The 27,336-nt window shown below is 41.7% G+C and overlaps 1 long non-coding RNA gene across 2 annotated transcripts; it reads right to left on the bottom strand.

The window, feature by feature from the left end:
• Nucleotides 1-782: 782 nt before the first annotated feature.
• Nucleotides 783-20,636, bottom strand: LOC137570671 (uncharacterized). 2 transcript variants are annotated; one of them, XR_011031131.1, is made up of 3 exons: nucleotides 20,556-20,636; nucleotides 18,886-19,164; nucleotides 783-1,715 (listed from the first exon to the last, which is right to left on the bottom strand). It is a non-coding gene; the product is annotated as an uncharacterized lncRNA (long non-coding RNA). The 2 variants fall into 2 exon arrangements; XR_011031132.1 differs by lacking the exon at nucleotides 783-1,715 and adding an exon at nucleotides 10,347-10,423.
• Nucleotides 20,637-27,336: the final 6,700 nt, after the last annotated feature.

Raw genomic sequence — 27,336 nt, 5'->3', positions numbered from 1 at the left:
TATCTGTTTGCTGCCGACCTCGACCCGACCCCGACTCTGATATTGCCTCCTGATTCTGTACCTTCGCTCATCTAATCTAATACCGACCTCGGCTTGTTTACTCACAGGACCGGTGCTACCATAGAGGTAAAGAGGGCAATTTCCCCAGGGTCCCAGAGCCTGTAGGGACCCCCAAGGTGTCTTCTCCCTTAACTGTTGCTCCCCGGGGGCCATTGCAGAGTCTTTGGCAGAGTAGTGCCTCACCTGTGCTGGTGGGCAGGTGAGATGCTACACTGCCAAAGGGCCCAGTAGGGAAATTTGGCTGCTACAATGATCCCCTAATGCTATGAAAAAGGTGCACCTGTCACACACACCCACAGGTACCGTAAACAGGTGCACACAGTGTAACTGCACCTGTTCACGGTACCTGTGGGTGTGTGTGACAGGTGCACATTTGTAATACCCATCACTGCATATACCTCCCTGTTGTTCACTGCACCCACCTACCTACGTGAGCGCACGCAGTGTGATATTTAATACCATCAGTCTGTACCTGTTCACGGTACCTGTGTGTGTGTGTGTGTGTGTGTGTGTGTGTGTGTGTGTGTGTGTGTGTGTGTGTGTGTGTGTGTGTGTGTGTGTGTGTGTGTGTGTGTGTGTGTGTGTGTGTGTGTGTGAGACAGGTGCACATTTGTAATACCCATCACTGCATATACCTACCTGTTGTTCAGTGCACCCACCTACCTACGTGGGTAGGTGGGTGGGTGCACTGAACAACAGGTAGGTATATGCAGTGATGGATATTACAAATGTGCAGTTGTCACACACAGGTAGTCACTGAATGTGCTGGGCCTGGCAGTGGCACAGTAGGAATTACCAAGGGGCCAAGGTCCCACCAGCAGCTGTGAGTGACTGAGAGGGCTGTATATGCAACACAAGTGTCTGTGGGACACACACACAAAAAAAAAAAATAGATTACAAGAACAACATTAGCTCTAAAAAGAGCTGTTGAGGATGAGGAGTGCTTTTTAGCAATAAGTATCAGCAAGAAAGAGCAACCTAACAAGCCTAACTGTAGCCTAACTAAGCTTTCCCTAATGTCTCTGCAGCACCTCTTCCTTCTCTAATTACTGCAGCCACAGCGTGAGTGAAATGGCTGATGCTGCCTGATTTTTATAAGGGGGGGTGGGGCTCCATGAGGGAGTGTAGCTTGATTGGCTACCCTATGCCTGCTGACTGTGATGTAAAGGGTCAAAGTTGACCCTAATGATGTAGTATAGGGGGAGGGTCGAACTCGCATATAGTTCGCGGTTTACTGCGAACGCGAACCACCGAAGTTTGCGCGAATAAGTTTGCGGTCGAACCGTTCGGCCTATTTCTATAAGAAAGAGGTTGAGAACCTTGAGAACTGAAGTAATAACAGCAACCTCATACTCAATTATAGGAAAACTAAGGATTTGATTCTGGATTGTAGGAGTAGAAAACATGATGCACACTATCCTATTAGCATTAACGGTGAAAAAGTGGAGATAGTTCGAAGCTTCAGATTCTTGGTAGTCCATATTAGTCAGGACCTGTCATGGACAAAACATACAAACACACAGAAATGGCCAAGAAAGTCCTCCAGATACTTAATTTCCTTCTTCAGAGACTTCAACTTCCACAAAAGCTTCTAGTCCATTTTTACAGACGGACCACAGAATCACATACTCCTTTACAGCGTGGTACTCTGGATGCTGTTTAGAGATCAAAAGCACATCATCAGAATGGCTGAAAGAATCAATAGTAGTCAGTAATCATTACTGGATGACAACTTTGCTGCCTCTTGCAGCAAGAGAACACATAATATCTGCAAAGATCAAACTCACTCTGGTCATTGCCTCAAAGCCCTGCATTCCTACACTACTAGGCTGAAGAATGATTTTTACCTCTAGGTCTCTTAAAAGCTCAGAAACCATTGCATCTTATTAGAATGATAAATACCACTGACTGAAAAAGACTGTTCATTTTAGAACTGTTAAATAATAACTATGTTGTAGTGTAATATTTTTGGTTATCTATCTGTTATCTATAAGTTATCTATCTATAATAGCTATTCTTTCTCTAAGGCATCTAGGATTGCACCACACAATATTTCATTGTACTGAACAGTGACAATGAATGTCGCTTTTGAATGTAGTTAGGATTGTGGGTTCCTGGGGTTTGGAAAGGGATGAGTTTGGGAAATGCAGGGGTTTTGGGTTACTGTGGTGGAATTTTATTCCTTATATTTTAATATTGTGATAATTTGTGAGTATTAAATAAAGTTTTGTACATTTTCAAATAAGATGTATTTGTATTCAATCAGGCCATACCCCTCCTTTTTTCCTACCTCACATTTTTGTTTAAATTGACAATGAATGTATCTTGTTCAGTCTGCCCTATTTGTTGATATATACTATTATTGAGCAATGGTCCTTCTAATTTGCAAGTGGTACGCTCTTCACTAATTTTGTAGCTTGCCCTAGAGCTTGTTTCTGTCCCAAAATTTAAATTATTAAAACTGATGGGATTTGTTGCATGCCATGGAATTCCTCAACCATACTATTTCTTATAACTTAAATGGCTTGTATGATTTGTAATTTGTTTGATCAGGCCACTAATTCCCTATGGATGCCTCCTTTAGAAAATAAGTCCAATAGAGTAAGGTCCTCTTCTCCAATTGTATGAACTTTCAGCTGTCAACTTTGGTTTGGAATACACACCTGCAGGTTTTAGAAACACTTTGATTTTTTAAATAACATTTTATGAACATTCTTGAAGATCGGATGTATCCCTGCATAAAATAATAATACACAAATAAAAAAGGATTCCTTTTTTGTTTACCAAATGTTTTCCTGGACTTTCCAGTGCTTCCTCTATTGTAACGTAAGCAAAAGAACAATGAGTTTAGAGGATAGTGTCTCCCACACTGCAGTTGGCAGAGCAAAATGTTAGATATGATGAGAAGGCAATCCTTACTTTGAAAAATGACTTTAATTTTTGTTGTAAGCTTCTACTGGTTTTACAGAGCTCCACGGTGTTCGCTAACCTCATAAGTTAGGCAGCAGAAATGCATTTAGAGGTAATCCAATTAATCATATCCTGTTTCAAAGCAAGAGATCATGACATTTTATAATACAGTAGGAGCTAGGGGATAGCCATTTTAAATTGCTTGCCACAGCCTGCAAGTTACGTAGACTGATTATAGTTCTCCTTATTTATTTAAGATAATATTTCAAAATCACTCTCACATTTAAAATAGTTCAGACACAATCCTAGAGATTTAGCTTTGCTAATTAGTATAATGTTGCTGCTGATAGGAGCACTGCCTGCTCATACATTTAGCTACCCACCGGAGCTTAAAGTGAACCTGATCTCTTGCACAGGACAGAAGGAAAACATAGAGAAATGCACCCTGTACATATTTAGAGAGTTTAGCCTGTTTAAGTCCCCCTCATTTGTGTCTAATTAATTTGTGTCTAATCACAAGTTGTAATTTGATCTCTCCCCGTGTCACCGATAAGGCAGATAAGCTCATATGAAAGCACAGGCTGTTAACAATATGTCTGCTTCCATGAATCAGGAAATAGAAACAGTGCAGATTTATTTTAGAATTTGCATCAGTTGTAACAAAGACATTTTTTTTTTGTTTAAAGGTTACTATGCCGGTGCATATTTTTTAGAACAGAGAAGATTTTCTGAGTTCCGGTCCAATTTAAGGAGAGACCCTGAGTTTGGTTAAATTAGTATGCAAATATAGCTGTACATTTGAATCAATAATGATCAAACTTTGCTGTGATATTCAGTGGGCTATTGCATAATGCCCTGGGCTGAATCTTTGCAGCAGCCTATCTGGGGATGAGGAGGCACAGGGAATACTTTACAGCAAGAAAGATTAGTGGTTAGCTCTCTCGCCTTGCAGCGCTGGGTCCCTGGTTCGAATCTCAACCAGGGCACTATCTGCGAAGAGTTTGTATGTTCTCTCCGTGTCTCTGTGGGTTTCCTCCGGGCACTCCGGTTTCCTCCCACATTCCAAAAACATACGGATAAGTTAATTGGCTCCCCCTAAAAATTGACCCTAGACTACAGTACTTACACTACATAATATAGACATATGGCAATGGTAGGGATTAGATTGTGAGCTCCTTTGAGGGACAGTTAGTGTAAAGACTATATATATATATATATATATATATATATATATATATATATATACACTGTACAGCGCTGCGTAATATGTTGGCACTATATAAATACTAAATAATAATAATAATATGATATCTCTATAGCATTTGCAAGGACTAAAACTATAGAGAAGTAGTAAGCTGCTTTTCTTGATCAGTGCTTGCTTGGTGCCTATTCTACTAATATTAGAACAGGTACCCGTATTTTTAGTACCATAAGACGCATTGGACCATAAAATGCACCTAGGATTTGAGGACAACAATAAGGAAAAAAAAACCTAGTGTAACAGTAACCGATGGACCAATGCGGAAGAAGTCGGAGGCCTCGCAGACGGAGGGCCCGGAGCTGTATAGCGGCAGGCGGCCACTGTGTACAGCTATGCCGCGAGAAGCCACCCATGCCAGAGAAGAGGGACACCTAAGAAGATGCCTAAGGGGAAGAGGGATACCTGGATAAGCCGGACGGAGAGAGACATGTGGCATTGGATTGGCACCTCTGCACTTTTTTATTAAACCTTCAGACCATAAGACGCACCCAATTTTTCCCCAGGTTTTGTGTGTGTTATGGTTTGATAAATATGGTACTTAGCAGCAATGAGGTTAATCTGCACAGCATAACCATAAAATAAAGTTATTGTTGATCAGATCATCATCATTGCAGTTGCATCATATATCAGACCAGGCATTAAACAGTAATGAAACTTAATAGCATAGTATAGCAGTATACTACCCTTTACTGTTAGCATAATCATTGATTTGAACCTTGGTCTTGTAGCATATAAGACAAGGCACTGAGCAGCAAGCTGTAGTCATAAACTAGTGTACACTTTACTGTTCATTACTTCTGTGATTTGTGGGACCTATTTTAATACATTTCCTGCATATTGAGCACTAGTGCTACATTGTCGGCATGATATAATCATGTTTTAAATCTCTATAGGTGTGTTTTGTGGTGCTTAACTAACAAAATGTATACCATATTAGAACAGGCAGGCATAGTGGTGTAGCTACAGAGCCATGGGCTCCAGTAAAAATGTTACACTCTGCGTCCCCAAAACTGTATATATATAAAATCACATGATACAGACCACCAAAACCAGCTTTGTAAGTGGACAGCCACTGTGTGAGAAAGGTGTCAGCAGAGGACAATAAATGGTTTGCTTATAACTACCACTAATCAAAACATATATAAAAATAGTGCATAGGGTTGTAACATATAGCAAATTAATATAATAATATCTGGAGTAGAGTGAATAACGTGGTATAAAAAATAGCACCGTCCCACTAGTGAAACACATAGCAATACAGCCAACTAGTGAAAAATGTAGCTGCTGAGGGTCACTCTGTGAAGTAGCCCCAGATAAGAGTGTAATGGAACCCAGGATAAAGAGGGAACAGAAAGCATGGTGTATTGGGAGGTCAAGCTAAAGGCCGGTGGCAACAAGCGCTGGTGTTAGGTGTGATTGCCTGCATGTCTGCAGTGGAGGAGGGAAGGTCCATAACAACAGAAACTGACTAGATACATGTCTCACACTTCAGGTGTACATACTACTCTTCTGTATGAGTTTTTGTTATTTGCATGTATGGAATGAATGCTCATGCCTCAGAAGCTGATACCTGCAAAAATTGAAAAATGTTACATAAGGATTAAAAAGTGATCTATGATCATTATAATATTAGATAATCCGTAAGAATTCTTAGTGCTTGGTCTTCATTAAATCTGTTCTACAATAACTAATAAACAGCTGTTAGAATTATTTACCTTTTTTAATTAACCAAAATGCTTTTAATAAGCCAGAGTCCCATTTTTAGCCTGCATGGATATTTAGAATGTCTGTATGTCTCTGTACACAACAGGAGACTTATAGGATGTACTTCCTTGTTGTAGTTAGGCGTTCCTCAAGATGCAGGAGGCTGGGTGTTTATCACTATAGACTTAAAGCCTTAAAGAACTGTTTATTGTTTAACAGATGTTTTCCCAGCAGGGGCGTAACTAAGAGCCCCCGGGCCCCCCTGCAGAAATTCTGAGCGGGCCCCCCTCCCCCCGGGGCCCCTCCCCCGGGGCCTGCTCGTGGCCGTTTTGGGGGGCTGGAGGGGTTGCAGCATGAGGGGAAAGCTATGGACACACTCGGCGGGGAGTGGGGACGGTCCCCCTCTCCCTCACCTCGGGCTTTCCCCTCTGCGCTCCCCTCTAGCTTCAATAGCGACATAAGTGCAGCGGAGCAGCACATACAGAGTATGTCTACACTTTTAAACATTTGACAAGCCATTAGGATCTATAGATTTCCATTACATAATTTCCACACTAACAAATACATAACTGGGAAACATTCGGGGCAGTTCTACACTGATGCAGTCAAAAAACAACAAAAATACGTACATGCATAAAGCACATTACAGAGCCATGTCACTAATTGTCCCTGGGAAAAGCTCACTAATCTTTACCAGTCTTTGGAGGCACCAATAATTACAAATAATGGGCTTGATTCACAAAAGTGTGATAACTCAGTTATCACGCCTAAAAGCTTTGCACGTGCAAACGTGCGTGCAAGCCATTGGGCTTGATTCACTAAAAAGCGCGATAAGCGTTATCACAGCAGTTATCACGTGATAAGTGCTATGATATGTGATAGCAGGTATCACGTGATAACTGCTGTGATAGCACTTATCACGTGATAACTGCTGTGATAGCACTTATCACGTGATAACTGCTGTGATAGCACTTATCACGTGATAACTGCTGTGAGAACACAGCAGTTATCATGCTTTAGTGAATCAAGCACAATATACTGTATGTATGTTTCTTGGGATATGGGAGGAAGGGGACCCACACACTAGGGGAGAGCATACAAATGCCCCACAGATAGTGTCCAGATCAGAATTAGATCCCAGGACTCTACCACTGGATGGCAAGGGTGCTTGGCATTATGTCACCATGGCGCTCAGTTTTACCTTCTATATGTAGATTACCATGCTGGGTTTTGCATGTTGGTTGGATGGGTGCCTAGTACAATCTCTGATGGTGTTCATGTCCATAGATAGAATTGAAATCACCTTATAGCTTTCTTAACCTCCCTGGTGGTAACCCCGAGCTACCATTTGGGTAGCCGCTGCAGAGGATTTCTCTGCCCTGGGAGGGATTTTTTGAATAAAAGTTTTTTTATCCTTTGTAGCTAGCACTTCGCTAGCTACCATTGTCCCCCAAGTCCCTCTGCTCTTTATTGATCGCCCCCGATTGCCGCTATTATATGTACCCCTCCTGATCCCACAATGGCGCAGCCTCTCCAATCAGCTCCAGGCTTCGCTATGGGGAGGATCGGGATTGCGCATGACGCCATAGCGACGACTGAAGCTCATTGGGGAGGCTGCGGCTCTTGCAGGAACGCGGCTAGGTAACGTATAGCAGCGGCGATAGGGGGGATCAGAAGGGTTTGGGGGGACTTGGGGGACAATGGTAGCTAGCCTAGTGCAAGCTACAAAGGCTAAAACAACTTTAATTTACGCAGCCTCAGAAACTGCATACTGCCAGGGAGGTTAATCTTGAAAACAACACTACTGTGTAAAATGCAAGGAGAAAATCTTAATTGTCTGTTTATGCTCTTAGCACCCCTGTGATCTGTACTGATGGATCATCACGCCTGGATATCAGCAGCCCATGGTCATTTTATCGTTTTTTTAGAATTTAGTGTAGACCTTAGAAGGAATAATGAGTCTAAATATTTAAACACGTTATAGCATTTCTTAAAGAAGGTATTTGTGTGTACAATATCCTCCCTTAGCACCACATGTGATAATTCCAGTTTATTATTGGGCCCTTACTAAATTTAGTATGCTGCTGTGCAGGGCACTATAAGCAAGGATAATAATCTCTCAAAGTCTAATGTGACTTTAAGTCTTATTCTACAGTAGTGACACCACATTGAACTACGAAGATGTTACTCAACCCAAGATCAGGTTAATAATTCTTTGAGAATTATGCTCAAATATTTTGTTCACGCTCTCAGCACTCTGCCCACACTGACTTGACAGCTCCATCAGCACCCACGTCACGCTCATTTTACTATCTCTGCCTGGATGATCTGATAAGTTACCATTCATTTGTGCTTATGTTGCTTGTGTACACAGAAGTTGTAATGTAAATGTATAGAATTAAAGGCCTGATGCACTAAAGTATGGTAAAGTTGCCGTGTGCATTGGGTGCATGTCAATTTTACTGTTACTAATGCAGATGGAGCACTGGTTGTTAACTCATTCGTGCCACACACGTTACCGGGTTAAGGCATGTGTTTGCTATGGTAACATGCCTTACCATAGTAACACGCATGTTACCTTGGTAATGCACATGCCACTGATGGGTAAATGACTGGTGCTGCTTCTGCGCTAGTAATGGTAAAATTGCCATGTGCTCCCTGTGCATGGCAACTTTACTGTACTTTAGTGCATCAGGACCCTATTGTCTGGTATCAATATGTAACCATCATACATTTTTACTAAAATCCTGGCATGCATTAATTGCTGAAAACAGTTCAATTCAGTGACATTATGTTAAAGTGATCATACATTACTAGGATTTAACCACTTGAGGACCACAGGTTTACACCCCCCCCCCCCCCTAGTGACCAGATCCTGCTAATATTGCGAGAACAGCAATGGCACCAATCGGCATTAGGCGGTCCCAGGTGAGCCTGTGAGTGGTTAAAGCGAAACTTAATTTTCTTTGAAAATTGCTATGAGCATTTATCAATATGCAGTCAGCTATGAAGTTTGGAATCTGGCTGAAGCTGAGAGTGCACTTCTTTGCAAGCCTAGAATATGTTTATTTATATTTTTGGTGTAGTACAAACATCCCAAAAACATTCCATCTTACAGCACAGATAATTAGCTGCAAAAAATGTAAGAGCCCCTGCACACTAAAAATCCGATTTGCGATTCCGATTTACCATGGATGCGATCAAAACAAAAAGGAAAACGCAGAAAAAAAAACGCTTTAAAATGATTAAAAATCAAATGGCATTTAAAACTCACTTCAAAATCGCAAATCGGAATCGCATGTAGTGTGCAAGCTTGTTACTCATTTTCACCCATGAACTGAAAGGATTGCCTTTTTCTGTGGAGTTTCAACTTACCATTAGTACGTATGGCTTACATGCATTTAGCATTCCCTTTAAATTGCACAAATGTTAGTTTTCTCCCCGAGCCAATAATTCCATGTAAATTCTACCTGATAACTATTCAAATGGATTTATCAAGTTAATGTATACCTTATATTAGATTCACCCATAAAGTACTTGTAGGTATTGCTGCTGTGAAATGCTGCTCAGGGTTACATTCAATACAACGTTGCTGTAAACTACTGCAAAGGTTTACACTCGTTAGTTGTTGTTATTATTATTTAGTATTTATATAGCGCCGACATCTTCTGCATCGCTGTACAGAGTATATTGTCTTGTCACTTAACTGTCCCTCAGTGGGGCTGCAGGTTTCTGTTCTAAGTGTGGGAAACTCAGTCTAAGGATATTCTTATTATCACCAAGGATTATGTTTTGCTTGATGGTTCACCATTGTGGATTGGGGACCTCTGGCTGCTGACTTTTCTGTGTGTGCCAAAACACTTGTATACACCAGCTGCTATGGTTTACCTATAATTATCTAACACACACCACCCATGTAAAATTGTAAATTACTATTTTAATGACAGAAATGGCCAATATCCACTGGTGTGTCTGACTATCTGTTGATAAGGCATTTCCAGTCAACACCTTAACCAAGGTGACAGTTTCTTTCTGGCCAATAAAAGCTTGTTAGTTGAAACATGACCAACAGACCAGTATTTGCTCACATTAGTCTGCAGAGTATATTCATTCAATAATATGTATAACCAGAGAATATCACAAGGAAGGACAATCAATCACCTCCTAAGGAACAATAAAAACATAATGGTCTCAATGCGCTAAATGCAGTTAATTAAAATCATTTTGGTTGGTGAAATACAGCGTTCAGGTTTTTTTACACTTTTTTTCCAAATTCACTATAGATTTACAGCATGAGGCAGAAGTTCGGTGATTTACCAAACAAACATGCTTAAATTCACAAAGCCCTGCTCGGTAAGTGTCACGTACCAGCTGTGGAGCAGGTCACTCAGCGCTGAGGCAGGGAGCTGTGTGGCTGAGTCAGGGTTTTCTGTCCAGTGCACCCATGTCATCCCTTTAGATGTGCTGCAGCCACCAGTGGGAGCTCTTCTGCCAGAAATACAGATTTTCATGTCAAAAGGGATGCAGAAAAGCCTCATAAAAATTCTCCTTCCCCTGCACTGTTACAGTGAAGACCCACCTTCCACCATGCCGGGCAAAACCAGCTTGAGATCCAGGGATGTGTGGATCTCTCTATTGGCTGCCTGGCTCTACCTATTGACTGTCTGTCAATGTTACAGCATGGAGAGAGCATGGAGAGAGTGAGTTATTAGCTGGTCAGAGCTGGACAAAAATATCTAACACTTTTGCCCGATTTACTGAATGCGTAAATCTTTGTGAATTGCAATTTCTTGACATTTCTTAGGGTTTTTAACTCTAATTTTCTGTGTGAAAATAGGTTTAGTGAATTGGAATTTGGGAAGGTGTTGGGTAAAATCAGCTATTTTCAGCATTACAAAATGCAGTAATGTTTTGTGAATTGAAGCCAATGACTGCTTAATTCGCATAAAGCTAGTGGTAGCTATAGTTGGTTTTACATATCCAAAAATATGTGGACCCCTAAGCTAACAGTGAATACTAGGCTGTACTAGTCTTTTCCTCATATCTCTGGGTGTGGAAACAACCAGGGCCAGCCTTAGGTTTCACAGCGCCCTGAGCGAAACCGGATTTTGTTGCCCCCCATAAGTAGCATAGTTGTCCCCATATAGGTAGCATAGTTGCCCCCAGTGTAGGTAGTATAGTTGCCCCATATAGGTAGCATAGCTGCCCTCAGTGTAGCTAGTACAGTTTCCCCCAGTGTAGTAGCATGGTTGCCCCCAGTGTAGGTAGTATGCCCCCATTGTAGGTAGTATGCCCCAGTATGCCCCAGTGTAGGTAGTATGCCCCAGTATGCCCCCAGTGTAGGTAGTATGCCCCCAGTGTAGGTAGTTTGCCCCAGTATGCCCCCAGTGTAGGTAGTATGCCCCCAGTGTAGCTAGTTTGCCCACAGTGTAGCTAGTTTGCCCCCAGTGTAGGTAGTTTGCCCCCAGTGTAGGTAGTATGCCCCCAGTGTAGGTAGTATGCCCCCAGTGTAGGTAGTTTGCCCCCAGTGTAGGTAGTATGCCCCCAGTGTAGGTAGTTTGCCCCCAGTGTAGGTAGTTTGCCCCCCAGTGTAGGTAGTATGCCCCCAGTGTAGGTAGTTTGCCCCCATTATAGATAGTTTGCCCCCAGTGTAGGTAGTTTGCCCCCAGTGTAGGTAGTTTGCTCCAGTGGCGTAGCTAGAAACCTCTGGGCCCCGATGCAGAATCTGGATGTGCCCCCCCCCCCCCCCCCCCGGCAACAACAGCAGCTTCCTGTTTAGCCGGAAGCAGCGTGTGTAACAGCATCTATGCAGAGAGGAGATCAGCGGCGATTGGAACGCAGGGAGGTGAGTTCTGCCTTCAGCGCTTCCGTGCGCGTCACTCTGCATCTGGGGGGGGCCCGGGGAGAGGAAGGTAGGGAGAGGTCGGGCTGCCCTCCCCGCGGCTGCCCCCCTCCATTACAGCGCCCCCCTCCCAATAGCGCGCACGGCCCTCCACACGAACATGGGCCCCCGGGCCCCTCCCCCGCCTCTTTAGGAGCCGGGCCCGGTCGCCAAGGCGACCGTTGCGACCCCGGTCCCTACGCCACTGGTTTGCTCCCAGTGCAGGTAGTTTGCTCCCAGTGTAGGTAGTTTGCCACCAGTGTAGGTAGTTTGCCACCAGTGTAGGTAGTTTGCCCCCAGTATGCCCCCAGTGTAGGTAGTTTACCCCTAGTGTAGGTACTTTGCCACCAGTGTAGGTAGTTTGCTCCCAGTGTAGGTAGTTTGCTCCCAGTGTAGGTAGTTTGCCCCAGGCAACCCCCCCTCCTTTATGTGGCAGCGGGCCGGGCAGAGACTGACTCACCTGACATCCAGCTCCAGCGCCAACGTCACTCTTCTCTCCCCGCCTCCGCTCTATCTGTAGTTAGGCAGGCAACAAGAAAATGGCCGTTGTCTGTCTGCATTTGTGGACATCGCCGGCCATTTTCTTGTAGTCCTGCTCTAAATATAGACGGAGAGGACACGGAGACAGCGAGGGGTGACAGGGCGCATGCGCCCTTGAGAGCATGGCGCCTTGAGTGACCGCACAGGTCGCTCATAGCAAAGGCCGGCCCTGGAAACAACAATTTTTGGCTTCATAGGAGTTTAGTTTAGGTTCTTCTACTTTTCACTTTGCAATTTTCTGAAACTAGTTGCATTTGGATGGGGGTATCCTAACTCATCTGGGAGAATTTTGTTCCCTCAGTAGGATACTGCTATTGCATTTTGGAGAGGAATATTTTAATTCTAAAGGCAATTGGCAACAGCATAGTGAGGAGGACGATAATTATTTACTACATGTTGTGTATAAATATTAAGTTTAATAGCTGCTGGTTTCAGACATTTAATAGTTCAGTAATCCAGGCAGTATTTAACATGTACATATATGTGCAGAAAAAACGCAGGCATTGTACTGAATTGTACTGCATTCTGATGCACTAAAAGTTCACATATATAGGCGAAAGTAAACAGGCCATTATAAGTTACATTAAATATAAAAAAGGTATTGTCCTAGATGCTTGATATGCCTGACTTAGCACATTTATTTATTGCAAAGTACATAGCATTAGAATTTGTTTGTGTGTATCTAAAATGTGCACTACTGATTCACATGATGTTAGTAATAGGTTCGCTTTAATTGCATAATGTATTTGCAGTCATTACACTTTGACCGTAATGCATTGTATAAAAAACAAGTCTTATGGGAGACAATATTTGTTAATTACATTAGGAACTGTCAGGCTACCGTAGCTGGGCCCTTTGGAGATTTTCATCCTTCATATCCATCTTGTATTATGCCACCGGGCACTGGCTGTCATCATGCCAGTAAGAATTAGTGATATTATTTGGTTACTATGTAGAGGAGAGATGTATTAACTATCTTGGTTTTACAGACTATTACACCCACATCATGCAAGCTTCAGTGAGCTATTTTTTTAACTGTTTTGGTTATGCAAGATGTATTTATATATATATATATATATATATATATATATATATATATATATATATATATAGATAGATAGATAGATAGATAGATAGATAGATAGATAGATAGATAGATATCTCTCTCTCTCTCTCTCTCTATATATATATATAAATACCAAGGGGTAAGCAGCACAAACCAAATTTTATTATGCAATTCTATGCAAAGCATGCACGCAGCACAGGAGGTCCCCAACCTCCATAAGAAATATATAATTACAGAGGGGCTGCAGCACACAACAGGAAACAGTGACAGGGGCTCTTGATTACGCTTTAACGCGCTTAAGCTCACCAACTGCGCCAAAGTGTCCCCGATCTGGTGAGTCCTACTCTACCATGCATAATGCCAGTTTTTATAAGCAGTCTAGTGGGAACTAAACCAAAAACCCAAGAGTCAACTAAATGGGAAAAAAAAAAAAAAAGAAGGAAATTAAAAACACCTTACCTTTCACTAGCTACCAAATGAACTCTCTGAACATGTGCAATGCACTAATTTATATGCTTAACTGTGCTAGAGGTGGGTGTGGTTATGCAGGCTTACAGGGGATAATTATAAATAAATACCAAGGGGTAAGCAGCACAAACCAAATTTTATTATGCAATTCTATGCAAAGCATGCACGCAGCACAGGAGGTCCCCAACCTCCATAAGAAATATATAATTACAGAGGGGCTGCAGCACACAACAGGAAACAGTGACAGGGGCTCTTGGTTACGCTTTAACGCGCTTAAGCTCACCAACTGCGCCAAAGTGTCCCCGATCTGGTGAGTCCTACTCTACCATGCATAATGCCAGTTTTTATAAGCAGTCTAGTGGGAACTAAACCAAAAACCCAAGAGTCAACTAAATGGGAAAAAAAAAAGAAATTAAAAACACCTTACCTTTCACTAGCTACCAAATGAACTCTCTGAACATGTGCAATGCACTAATTTATATGCTTAACTGTGCTAGAGGTGGGTGTGGTTATGCAGGCTTACAGGGGATAATTATAAATAAATACCAAGGGGTAAGCAGCACAAACCAAATTTTATTATGCAATTCTATGCAAAGCATGCACGCAGCACAGGAGGTCCCCAACCTCCATAAGAAATATATAATTACAGAGGGGCTGCAGCACACAACAGGAAACAGTGACAGGGGCTCTTGGTTACGCTTTAACGCGCTTAAGCTCACCAACTGCGCCAAAGTGTCCCCGATCTGGTGAGTCCTACTCTACCATGCATAATGCCAGTTTTTATAAGCAGTCTAGTGGGAACTAAACCAAAAACCCAAGAGTCAACTAATGGGAAAAAAAAAAGAAATTAAAAACACCTTACCTTTCACTAGCTACCAAATGAACTCTCTGAACATGTGCAATGCACTAATTTATATGCTTAACTGTGCTAGAGGTGGGTGTGGTTATGCAGGCTTACAGGGGATAATTATAAATAAATACCAAGGGGTAAGCAGCACAAACCAAATTTTATTATGCAATTCTATGCAAAGCATGCACGCAGCACAGGAGGTCCCCAACCTCCATAAGAAATATATAATTACAGAGGGGCTGCAGCACACAACAGGAAACAGTGACAGGGGCTCTTGGTTACGCTTTAACGCGCTTAAGCTCACCAACTGCGCCAAAGTGTCCCCGATCTGGTGAGTCCTACTCTACCATGCATAATGCCAGTTTTTATAAGCAGTCTAGTGGGAACTAAACCAAAAACCCAAGAGTCAACTAAATGGGAAAAAAAAAAGAAATTAAAAACACCTTACCTTTCACTAGCTACCAAATGAACTCTCTGAACATGTGCAATGCACTAATTTATATGCTTAACTGTGCTAGAGGTGGGTGTGGTTATGCAGGCTTACAGGGGATAATTATAAATAAATACCTAGGGGTAAGCAGCACAAACCAAATTTTATTATGCAATTCTATGCAAAGCATGCACGCAGCACAGGAGGTCCCCAACCTCCATAAGAAATATATAATTACAGAGGGGCTGCAGCACACAACAGGAAACAGTGACAGGGGCTCTTGGTTACGCTTTAACGCGCTTAAGCTCACCAACTGCGCCAAAGTGTCCCTGATCTGGTGAGTCCTACTCTACCATGCATAATGCCAGTTTTCATAAGCAGTCTAGTGGGAACTAAACCAAAAACCCAAGAGTCAACTAAATGGGAAAAAAAAAAGAAATTAAAAACACCTTACCTTTCACTAGCTACCAAATGAACTCTCTGAACATGTGCAATGCACTAATTTATATGCTTAACTGTGCTAGAGGTGGGTGTGGTTATGCAGGCTTACAGGGGATAATTATAAATAAATACCAAGGGGTAAGCAGCACAAACCAAATTTTATTATGCAATTCTATGCAAAGCATGCACGCAGCACAGGAGGTCCCCAACCTCCATAAGAAATATATAATTACAGAGGGGCTGCAGCACACAACAGGAAACAGTGACAGGGGCTCTTGGTTACGCTTTAACGCGCTTAAGCTCACCAACTGTGCCAAAGTGTCCCCGATCTGGTGAGTCCTACTCTACCATGCATAATGCCAGTTTTTATAAGCAGTCTAGTGGGAACTAAACCAAAAACCCAAGAGTCAACTAAATGGGAAAAAAAAAAGAAATTAAAAACACCTTACCTTTCACTAGCTACCAAATGAACTCTCTGAACATGTGCAATGCACTAATTTATATGCTTAACTGTGCTAGAGGTGGGTGTGGTTATGCAGGCTTACAGGGGATAATTATAAATAAATACCAAGGGGTAAGCAGCACAAACCAAATTTTATTATGCAATTCTATGCAAAGCATGCACGCAGCACAGGAGGTCCCCAACCTCCATAAGAAATATATAATTACAGAGGGGCTGCAGCACACAACAGGAAACAGTGACAGGGGCTCTTGGTTACGCTTTAACGCGCTTAAGCTCACCAACTGCGCCAAAGTGTTCCTGATCTGGTGAGTCCTACTCTACCATGCATAATGCCAGTTTTCATAAGCAGTCTAGTGGGAACTAAACCAAAAACCCAAGAGTCAACTAAATGGGAAAAAAAAAAAAGAAATTAAAAACACCTTACCTTTCACTAGCTACCAAATGAACTCTCTGAACATGTGCAATGCACTAATTTATATGCTTAACTGTGCTAGAGGTGGGTGTGGTTATGCAGGCTTACAGGGGATAATTATAAATAAATACCAAGGGGTAAGCAGCACAAACCAAATTTTATTATGCAATTCTATGCAAAGCATGCACGCAGCACAGGAGGTCCCCAACCTCCATAAGAAATATATAATATATTAGTTGACTCTTGGGTTTTTGGTTTAGTTCCCACTAGACTGCTTATAAAAACTGGCATTATGCATGGTAGAGTAGGACTCACCAGATCGGGGACACTTTGGCGCAGTTGGTGAGCTTAAGCGCGTTAAAGCGTAACCAAGAGCCCCTGTCACTGTTTCCTGTTGTGTGCTGCAGCCCCTCTGTAATTATATATTTCTTATGGAGGTTGGGGACCTCCTGTGCTGCGTGCATGCTTTGCATAGAATTGCATAATAAAATTTGGTTTGTGCTGCTTACCCCTTGGTATTTATTTATAATTATCCCCTGTAAGCCTGCATAACCACACCCACCTCTAGCACAGTTAAGCATATAAATTAGTGCATTGCACATGTTCAGAGAGTTCATTTGGTAGCTAGTGAAAGGTAAGGTGTTTTTAATTTCTTTTTTTTTCCCATTTAGTTGACTCTTGGGTTTTTGGTTTAGTTCCCACTAGACTGCTTATAAAAACTGGCATTATGCATGGTAGAGTAGGACTCACCAGATCGGGGACACTTTGGCGCAGTTGGTGAGCTTAAGCGCGTTAAAGCGTAACCAAGAGCCCCTGTCACTGTTTCCTGTTGTGTGCTGCAGCCCCTCTGTAATTATATATTTCTTATGGAGGTTGGGGACCTCCTGTGCTGCGTGCATGCTTTGCATAGAATTGCATAATAAAATTTGGTTTGTGCTGCTTACCCCTTGGTATTTATTTATAATTATCCCCTGTAAGCCTGCATAACCACACCCACCTCTAGCACAGTTAAGCATATAAATTAGTGCATTGCACATGTTCAGAGAGTTCATTTGGTAGCTAGTGAAAGGTAAGGTGTTTTTAATTTCTTTTTTTTTTCCCATTTAGTTGACTCTTGGGTTTTTGGTTTAGTTCCCACTAGACTGCTTATAAAAACTGGCATTATGCATGGTAGAGTAGGACTCACCAGATCGGGGACACTTTGGCGCAGTTGGTGAGCTTAAGCGCGTTAAAGCGTAACCAAGAGCCCCTGTCACTGTTTCCTGTTGTGTGCTGCAGCCCCTCTGTAATTATATATTTCTTATGGAGGTTGGGGACCTCCTGTGCTGCGTGCATGCTTTGCATAGAATTGCATAATAAAATTTGGTTTGTGCTGCTTACCCCTTGGTATTTATTTATAATTATCCCCTGTAAGCCTGCATAACCACACCCACCTCTAGCACAGTTAAGCATATAAATTAGTGCATTGCACATGTTCAGAGAGTTCATTTGGTAGCTAGTGAAAGGTAAGGTGTTTTTAATTTCTTTTTTTTTTTCCCATTTAGTTGACTCTTGGGTTTTTGGTTTAGTTCCCACTAGACTGCTTATAAAAACTGGCATTATGCATGGTAGAGTAGGACTCACCAGATCGGGGACACTTTGGCGCAGTTGGTGAGCTTAAGCGCGTTAAAGCGTAACCAAGAGCCCCTGTCACTGTTTCCTGTTGTGTGCTGCAGCCCCTCTGTAATTATATATTTCTTATGGAGGTTGGGGACCTCCTGTGCTGCGTGCATGCTTTGCATAGAATTGCATAATAAAATTTGGTTTGTGCTGCTTACCCCTTGGTATTTATTTATAATTATCCCCTGTAAGCCTGCATAACCCTCCCACCTCTAGCACAGTTAAGCATATAAATTAGTGCATTGCACATGTTCAGAGAGTTCATTTGGTAGCTAGTGAAAGGTAAGGTGTTTTTAATTTCTTTTTTTTTTTCCCATTTAGTTGACTCTTGGGTTTTTGGTTTAGTTCCCACTAGACTGCTTATAAAAACTGGCATTATGCATGGTAGAGTAGGACTCACCAGATCGGGGACACTTTGGCGCAGTTGGTGAGCTTAAGCGCGTTAAAGCGTAACCAAGAGCCCCTGTCACTGTTTCCTGTTGTGTGCTGCAGCCCCTCTGTAATTCTATATATATATATATATATATATATATATATATATATATACACATTCTACTATCTCTACTTCTAGTGAACAAAGAGAAAAGAAGCAGATTCTTTGTGACAAGGCTTATATATAAGTCTTATATAATTGACTCCAAAATCAGTATTTACACAACAAAAAAGATACCCAGTCCTGTTGTAGTTTTAAAGGGAGTCAGAAGTGTTTAAAAAAAAACAAAAAAAAAACACATACTCACCTATGGAGAGGGAAGGCTTTGGGTCCTAATGAACCTTCCTGTTCTCCTCACAGTCCCCGCGTTCCAGTGCTGGATCCCCCATTAGCAGTCTTTGACCGATTGGTTGGAGACTGCTCTCCACCGCTGCCCGAGCCTTTGGAAGTCTTCGGGAGCCCGAGTGGTTGCGCATACAGAAGGTTGTAAGAAACATTGGAGACAAAAATCTAAGTTTAGGAATGTTGAATAGAAATGTCCATACATAAACTAGACAGTCCAGTGTGGTAACGGAGCTTGTCAGACCTGTGGAGAAAAGATATAACAGAACAAGAATGAACACATATCTAAAAAATATAGAAAGAAGAAGAATATAAGAAATAGTTGAGTGTTGAACCTGTTGTACACAGAAAAAAGGGGAGATGTTGGTTCCTGTTTAAAATGTGGGGTGGATTACAGCCAATTAGAGTAGTTGCGAGGAGCCTCAAAAAATAAAATTGGAGAAAAGGAAAAGATTGGGGTTACACATTTGCAAAATGGCGGTCCGATGGGCCCCATATTTTATCGAATCTAGGTTCGGAATCCCGTAACGTTGCTGTAAGTTTTTCCATTAATTAAGTCCATTTAATTTTAAGTATAACTTCTTGGAATGCAGGAGGTACCAATTTGTTCCAATTGGAAGCTATGGCCAGCCTATCTGCAGTTTAAATACATAACATTAAAATTATCTCGAATGTATTAGTTCGAGGGACCGAATTACCCAATAACATAAATATGGGGTCCAGGGGAATAGATACAGCCAAAACCTGAAAAATATGTTTCTGAATCTCAATCCAAAAAGTGGTTAGGACTGGGCAGAACCAGAAAATATGATCAATTGGCCCTTTAAGTCCACATCCTCGCCAGCAAGTATACAGGTTTTTTATTACGCATCAGAATTACTTTAAATATGATTCATAGCAAATTTTAAAAACCTAAAGAGTTGACTGTTTTGCTATCCATTTAAAACAATCAGCAACTGCTGTATAGGAACCAAATGGACCTGTTGCATATTTACATTCAGATTTTCAGAAAAATATGACACAGCATTTTAACTTCAGAATGCATCAGTACATTTAGACCCTGCATTGCAGTTGGCCATTGTTAATAAAGTCTCACACGCTGCCTGAATGTATAAGAATCAGATAATTACTACAGAAACGGGGCATTTACCAAAAGGAGGTCCAACAGAATAAAACAGATTTTTTTTTTTTCTGATCTGAGGCTCACATTTATATTGCATTTATATGTGAAATTCAATGACCTATAGTGCTGTACTTATTAGGAGGTCAGAAGCAATAGTTTGTCTCTTCTAAACCTGCACAGAGTGTATGTCTTCTGAAGACCCAAGCGCCTACATCATGGCATACTGCGCCCGCAGAAAACCTCATTCCTCATCATCTTCCTACATAAATGACCCGATATCTGTCTGGTTCTGATTTCAAAATGTTTTGCTGGCAGAGAAGAAGATAAGCAAATACATGTGTAAGTCTCAAATAAAATAAATTGGCAGGAAAATGCTGGGTAAGCAGCGACACTAATTTCCCTCTTGCAATTTCCTAAGATACTGAGTGTAGGCGCTTTCTAGCTGCGTGAGAATCTCTCCCCATAGAACACTTTTACCAGAAGAGGCCAGATCCAATTTTCTTCTTGTTTACCTTCGGCTTCCATCATGTGTGTTGCTCTTATCATCATATTATACTTCACTGGTTCCAGATGTAGCTGCGCAGGGTTTCTTCCTCTGAAATGTGAGGAGTGTCAGGTGGTGAATTCCACTGAGCGTGTGAAGAGCTGTTGAAAATTGGATCAGCTTCAATCAATACCAAGAATGTTAATGAGGCTGAGAGTTTAATTAGAGAGACTGTACCGTTATTGTTTTATACAGTTGTATAACAGTATAAAAATGGGACACTTGACGTGCTATTTTGAAGTGTGCGGTTGTGAACAGATAACAATGAGGCTTCCAGCTAGCACAGTTTTCTATGAAGAGAAACTAATATTTGGCTTCACAGAAACAATCTAGAGACATTACAGCAGACTGTTTTGACTTTACATTCAGTACATCTAGCTAATTTCATATACCGTAGGCCTCAGCTATGTATGGCACTCGCACACATTATGCTGATGTTAGCTGTTGCTTTCTTGAACCATCGTGTTCTGCAGAGAACAGTGCTATCAGCTGCCACTTTTCTTTCAGGGGACATTTGAAACCCTCCAAAAATGATGACAAAACTACAGTTAACAAAAAATACAGAATACCCAGATAGCTCATGGTGACCAGAACCACTTGGAAAGTATTAGGGGCTAAAAGAGACTGAAGAGCCCTCTTACTAAAAAGCAACACTGAATATAATTTTTGCCTTCTTAAAACAGAATGTATTTGTGATAATTTAGCATTAAAGAGAAACTTGAACGCAAGTCAAGAAGTAACTGTGAGAACTGAACATGTAACAACTGGTTCAATATTGGAATATGACTACCACAAGGCAGTATATTGTCACTCTATTTATTTAAATTACTGTATATACAGAGTATATCATGCAAAATGTGGGATTAGATGAAGCAAAAGATGGAATTAGGATTGCTGGAAGAAAAATCAACAACCTCAGATATGCAGATGATACGAATCTTATAGCATACAGTGAAGATGAATTAAAAAAAAACCCTTGATGAGGGTGAAAGTACAAAAGTTGGCCTAAGGCTCAATATTAAAACAAAGTCTGGAAGCAGTACCAGACTGTGGGCTTGATTCACAAAAGCGTGATAACTCAGTTATCATGCCTAAGAACTCAGTTATCACGCCTAAAAGCTTTGCACCTGCAAACTATGGTGCTAAGTAGTTTGAACCCTAGTTTGCACGTGCAAACTAGAGTGAAAACGTATTTAGCACTCTAGTTTGCACATGCAAAGCTTTTAGGCGTGATAACTCAGTTATCCTCCTTTTGTGAATCAAGCCCTTTGTGTTCTTGGGCTCAAAGATTATGGAAGACGGAGTATGCACCCATGACATTAAAAGACGTTTACTTCTTGGAAGGAAAGCAAAGACAAACTTGAATAGTGTAATAAAAAGCAGACAGGTCACCTTGTCAACAAAGGTTCGGATAGTCAAAGCAATGGTTTTTCCAATAGTAATGTATGGTTGTGAGAGTTGGACCATAAGGAAGGCTGAGCGCCAGAGACTCAATGCCTTCGAATTGTGGTCCTGGAAAAGACTTTTGGGAGTGCAGTGGACCGCAAGAAGATCCAAACAGTTAATCCTTATCCTCACTATTCAGTGGAGGAAAATACTTTGGACACATAGAGACCTATGCAATTACTAAACTTGCCAGTGTTATTTTCTTAAATTAGGTGATGGGAGAGTCACCTAATTCAACTAAATTTAACAGTGAAAAGCGATAATTAACTCCTTGTGACCCATTCAGATTGGTATAGCCAAGATGGCTTGTTCAGGGTCTATAGCTAAAAGTATTTGAGGCAGAAGATCAGCAGGACAACCAAACAAATTGAATTGTTTAAAATCAAGGAGTTTTGAATCAGGATGATACCATTTATTGGCTAACTTGTTTAAAATGAAAGACATGTCAGCCTCCACATCCCGCTCACTTCAGGTTAACTTCATGCACAAATATCTGTGAGTCTGTACAGCACACTTCTGAGGCCCACTCCTCTATCATGGTAGGTAGTGGCTGGATAGTGTAATGGTTAAGGGCTCTGCCTCTGACACAGGAGACCTGGGTTCAAATCTCGGATGTAGCTGTTCAGTAAGCCAGCACCTATTCAGTAGGAGACCTTGGGCAAGTCTCTCTAACACTGCTACTGTCTATAGAGTGTGTCCTAGTGGCTGCAGCTCTGGCGCTTTGAGTCCGCCAGGAGAAAAGCGCAATATAAATGTTCTGTGTTTGTTTGTTTAGTCTGGCAAGTGGCAATTTTCTGCTACATATATCATCTGACTGCTCATAGAACTATTAATAAACATGATCACACTGCTATCTGCTGAGACCCTGACTATATAACCCTTGCGAGTTGAAGCAATCTTACACTTCCAGATTGGTGAAAAACAATGTTTTTCTGATAGCTTCACAGTTTGTTACCCACAAATCAATAGCACACTTTTTCTTTAAAGAGTACCCTAGGCGGTATGTGTGTGTGGGGGTGGGACACAGAGGCATGTTCCCTGCTGTAGGACATGCCTCTGAGTCGCCCTGCGCCACTGTTTGCCCCACCACCACCGCACTATCACCTCCCCCCTCCCCCGAAATGAGTGACAATGATTGTTGCTATTCTGGAGGGTAAGGGAGGAGAGATTGCTTGCTTAAACGCCCACTTTAACGACAGAGGTGCTATTCGAGCTACTGAAGAGCTACTGTTTGTCCCCTATCTTATTGCCTGATGAAGTGGGCTGTGCCTGCGAACCACGTTGCATCTTTTGGGGTACCAATAATAAATGTATTTGTTTAATTCAGACAGTATTTTGAGTCTGCTTTCCGGAGGTAAGTCCACCACTGCCTCCCAGCAAATTTTAAAAATTGTATTACTTTTTATCCTGCTGACTTCATTAGAATGTTCCACGTGCCATTCTTTAACAATTCTAACTGTATGGATTGGGGCATTATCCTCTTGAAAGATGGCATTCCCCTCCGGAAACAGTTCTTGAACCATAGGATGAACTTGGTTGACCAAATTCGCTGTTAATTCTTCCATGAAGGTAAATCATTGGCCCGGCGGATTTCCAAGAAATAGCACCCCAGATCATCACAGAACCCCCGCCATGTTTTACGGTTGGGAGAAGGCAGTCTGGATGAAATGCTTCTTTTAGCTGTCTCCAAACGTACACACGGCCAGAGGTCGGAAATAAGGTAAACGATGATTCGTCAGAGAAAATCACATTTTTCCACTGCTTGAGGGACCAATTCTGGTGGTTTCTACACCACTCTAAATGCTTTGAAACATTTGTCTTTGAGAGCAGAGGTTTTCTAATTGCAGTTCTTCTGTGGAATCCAGATTTGTGCAGCTCCCGACAAACAGTTTTTGTGGAAACTGGGTTCTGTAGGTGTTAATACAGCTCTGCAGTGATTTTAGTGATTTTAGGAGCCGTGGTCTTGCGAGCTTTTCTAACAATTTGATTTAGAGTCTGACGGTCTCTCTCAGACAACTTTGACTTTCGGCCACAACTGTGCTTTGCTGAGGATGTTTTTCCTTCTTTCAAAAGCAGTCATTACTTTTGAGACAGTACCTCTTGAAATGCCAAGCATTTGGGCAGTTTCTGTTCAGTAGTGCCTGCCATACGAGCACCAACAATTTGGCCTCTTTGAAAGTCTGAGAGATCTGCCATTTTTATAAATTATAACCAACTTTGATTTAAATATCTGTAAAAGCAATTATTTTAATTAATCATATCAAATAACAAAAATAATAAACAAAAAAATGCATGTCAAGTTTTGATTGCTTAAAACATGTTCAAAGGTTATATTGAATGTTATCTTGCGTCAAATACAGAATGTGGGGGACTAAATTTAGATTTTTACCAGTGCTGTGAGTATAAAGCATAAAGCATGTTTATTCTTTTTGTAGAATGTGGGTTTGCATGCTTCAAATTATCCATTAAAGAGACACTGAAGCGAAAAAAAATACATGATATAATGAATTGGTTGTGTACTATGAATAATTACTAGAAGATTAGCAGCAAAGAAAATATTCTCATATTTTTATTTTCAGGTATATAGTGTTTTTTCTAACATTGCATCACTCTATAATATGTGCAGATTGCACAACACTCAGCATTCAAAATGAGTCTTTCAGAGCAGTCTGTGAAGTAATGAACTCTCCTCTAGCAGAGGAAAAGTAAACAGTTCAATTACAGTTGAGATAATAAAAGTCAGATAACAGCCCTCTCCATGACTAAGTTAGTCGGAGAGCTTAATAGCTTTTTTGCATAGAGATAACAACTGGAGTTTCTCAACTCTTCCTGTACTGGAAACAATTACACTGATGTATCTGATCTTAATGTTTTATTTCTTAGCTGGACTACACATACAAATCATAATATCATCATTTTTTTTCCGCTTCAGTGTCTCTTTAAAGTAGCACCACTGTAACCTGACCATGATAATTATCCAGAGAGTGTCCTTTTTTTATTAAACGTGCCAGTATTTCATGCTATATCTCTACAGCAGTCTGATCATTCATGGCATGTAAGCCATCAAAAGGCTCAACTCTGATGATTTTTTTTGTAAAATGAGTAAAAACTGTCACATATCTGATAACATGACTCACTTGATAAGCTTTGAAAATATCTTGAGTTGGGTCAATGAACTGTGAATAAAACTAAGACTGTTGTATTTCAGATAGAATGGCATTTCTTACTTTACGTTTGCATTCATGGAGGATTTCCCAGCCGCAAATTTAAAGATGCTTTGCTGGGGCTTGCTACACTTAAAGTGGATCTAAACTCAGAACTTCCTCTCTGCTCTAAAATATAAGGCATTATAAGGCACAGCATGCGGAAAAAAGTGTCTTGCGTGCCTTTAGCGGAAAAAAGTGTCTTCATTACAATGTATGAAAATCCTAAAAAACTTTAAGGTTTTAACAGGACAAACTTTGCAGGGAGCACAAAAAGAGCTAAAGCTTCAGTCTTTCCTGCAGCCAGAGCCATGACCCTGCTGTGAGTCACATCTTCCAATAAACTAATTACACTCTGATGTAGCTAAAACAAACATACAGGGCATACTGCAATCGATTTTTAATGCACTTTTATGTGAAATGTGAAATGAAAACATTGTGCACTGTGCTAAAGTTTGGGTCCACTTTAAATATAGCAATAGCAAGTGCCGTCAATGGCAGGGAGTGACATGTGCAGTGTTGTTTATTGGGAGACTTCAACCAATACAGGATATTGTCTTGGGCCAATTTCAGGGAATATTGACATGGGATTGCTAATTAAAAGTAAGTGTTTATGGGGGCGGAGCCTGACATGGACCTGTGAGGACGTGCTCTCCTCGAGCTCCGGGCAATAAGATAGCTAAATCCCAGATATGAGCAAACGGAATGACTCCAATTCACACCCTGAGACTAACAAACCGAAGGGGAACCGTAAGAGCAACAAGCAGACTCCAAATACAGCTGCCGGAGCTACCACAAACCTGGTCTCCAACTACTTCTCCGGCCCGGTCCTACGCAGCACTACTACCAAGATGGCCGACCAGACTGAAGTGGTGGGGCCTACCAACGAAAACTTACCAGCTCCGAGTAAGATACCCACCAAAAGCCTTGACGATATATGGTCTTTCTTGCGAAGTCTTCCTACGAAGCAGGATATGGACTCGCAGACCGACTGCATCCTTTCCGCCACGAGAACAGAGAGGATGTATCGGGCGTGGCGGACAGAGTTACTGAGCTGGAAACTGACGTGCAGCAGCTACGTAAAGAAATGAAAGACCTGAAAACTACCGCAGAAAGACAAGCCACTCTCAATAGCACTTACCGCTCCTCCATGGAGGACTTACAAAATAGAGGCCGCCGAAACAACATACGGCTGAAAGGTCTTCCGGAAGCTACCCGCAGTGAGGACCTACAAGACACGGTGCAGGCCATCTTTGACAAACTATTGGGGCAAGTGCACACTCCTCCTATCCGCCTCGACAGAGTACATCGGGCCCTTAAGCCAGTCCCAAAAGGCGCCGCACCACCCTGTGATGTGATCTGCAGGGTGCATCATTTCCCCATCAAGGAGGTCATTATGGCAGCGGCACGAAGACATGGAACGGTGGAGTTTGAGGGAGCCCAGATATCTTTATACCAGGACCTCGCCCCATTTACTCTAGCACAGCGATGGGCCCTGAAACCGCTACTACAGTCTCTTCAAGATGAAGGTGCAACCTACAAGTGGGGTTTTCCCTTTAACCTGCAAGCAAAAATCGGAAATCGGTCCGCGACCCTTCGTACGCCAGCAGACATCACCACTTTTTGTACTGCATTGGGAATAGACACTGTGGACCTGCCCGACTTGAATCCAGACTCTCTGTTTACCAACCCACCACAAAAGCAACGGAAGGCTACTTAATCCACTAAGAGCTTCTACCTTTCACCACTTTCATACGCTCCTGGACTGAGGTATGCGTATAACGTGTGGTATGCTGGTCACTCCAGCCTAGACCACATATACTTTACGTCTTTTTGCCACTTCCGTTGGGTCTATGTGGCTTACAATTTGAGTATCTCCTGCTACCTTAAAACGTTCTATACAAGCGGACCTTCTGACTCATTACAGGGCTGCAAGTATAATGTTTTTCTTGTTTAGAATTATAAGCTAAAGTTATCACTTAACCTGCAGTTTATGTTCCCTCCTTTAATGCTAAATGCATATATGCGGAGTTGAATGATTATACCTTAATACTGTGTTATAGCCACCTATCTCCCCTTGCACGCAACATATACATATAA

Source organism: Hyperolius riggenbachi, chromosome 4, assembly GCF_040937935.1.
Source record: "Hyperolius riggenbachi isolate aHypRig1 chromosome 4, aHypRig1.pri, whole genome shotgun sequence".
Lineage (NCBI taxonomy): Eukaryota > Metazoa > Chordata > Amphibia > Anura > Hyperoliidae > Hyperolius > Hyperolius riggenbachi.
Note: the sequence above shows the minus strand (reverse complement) of the source record. Positions and strands in the feature narration are given on the sequence as shown.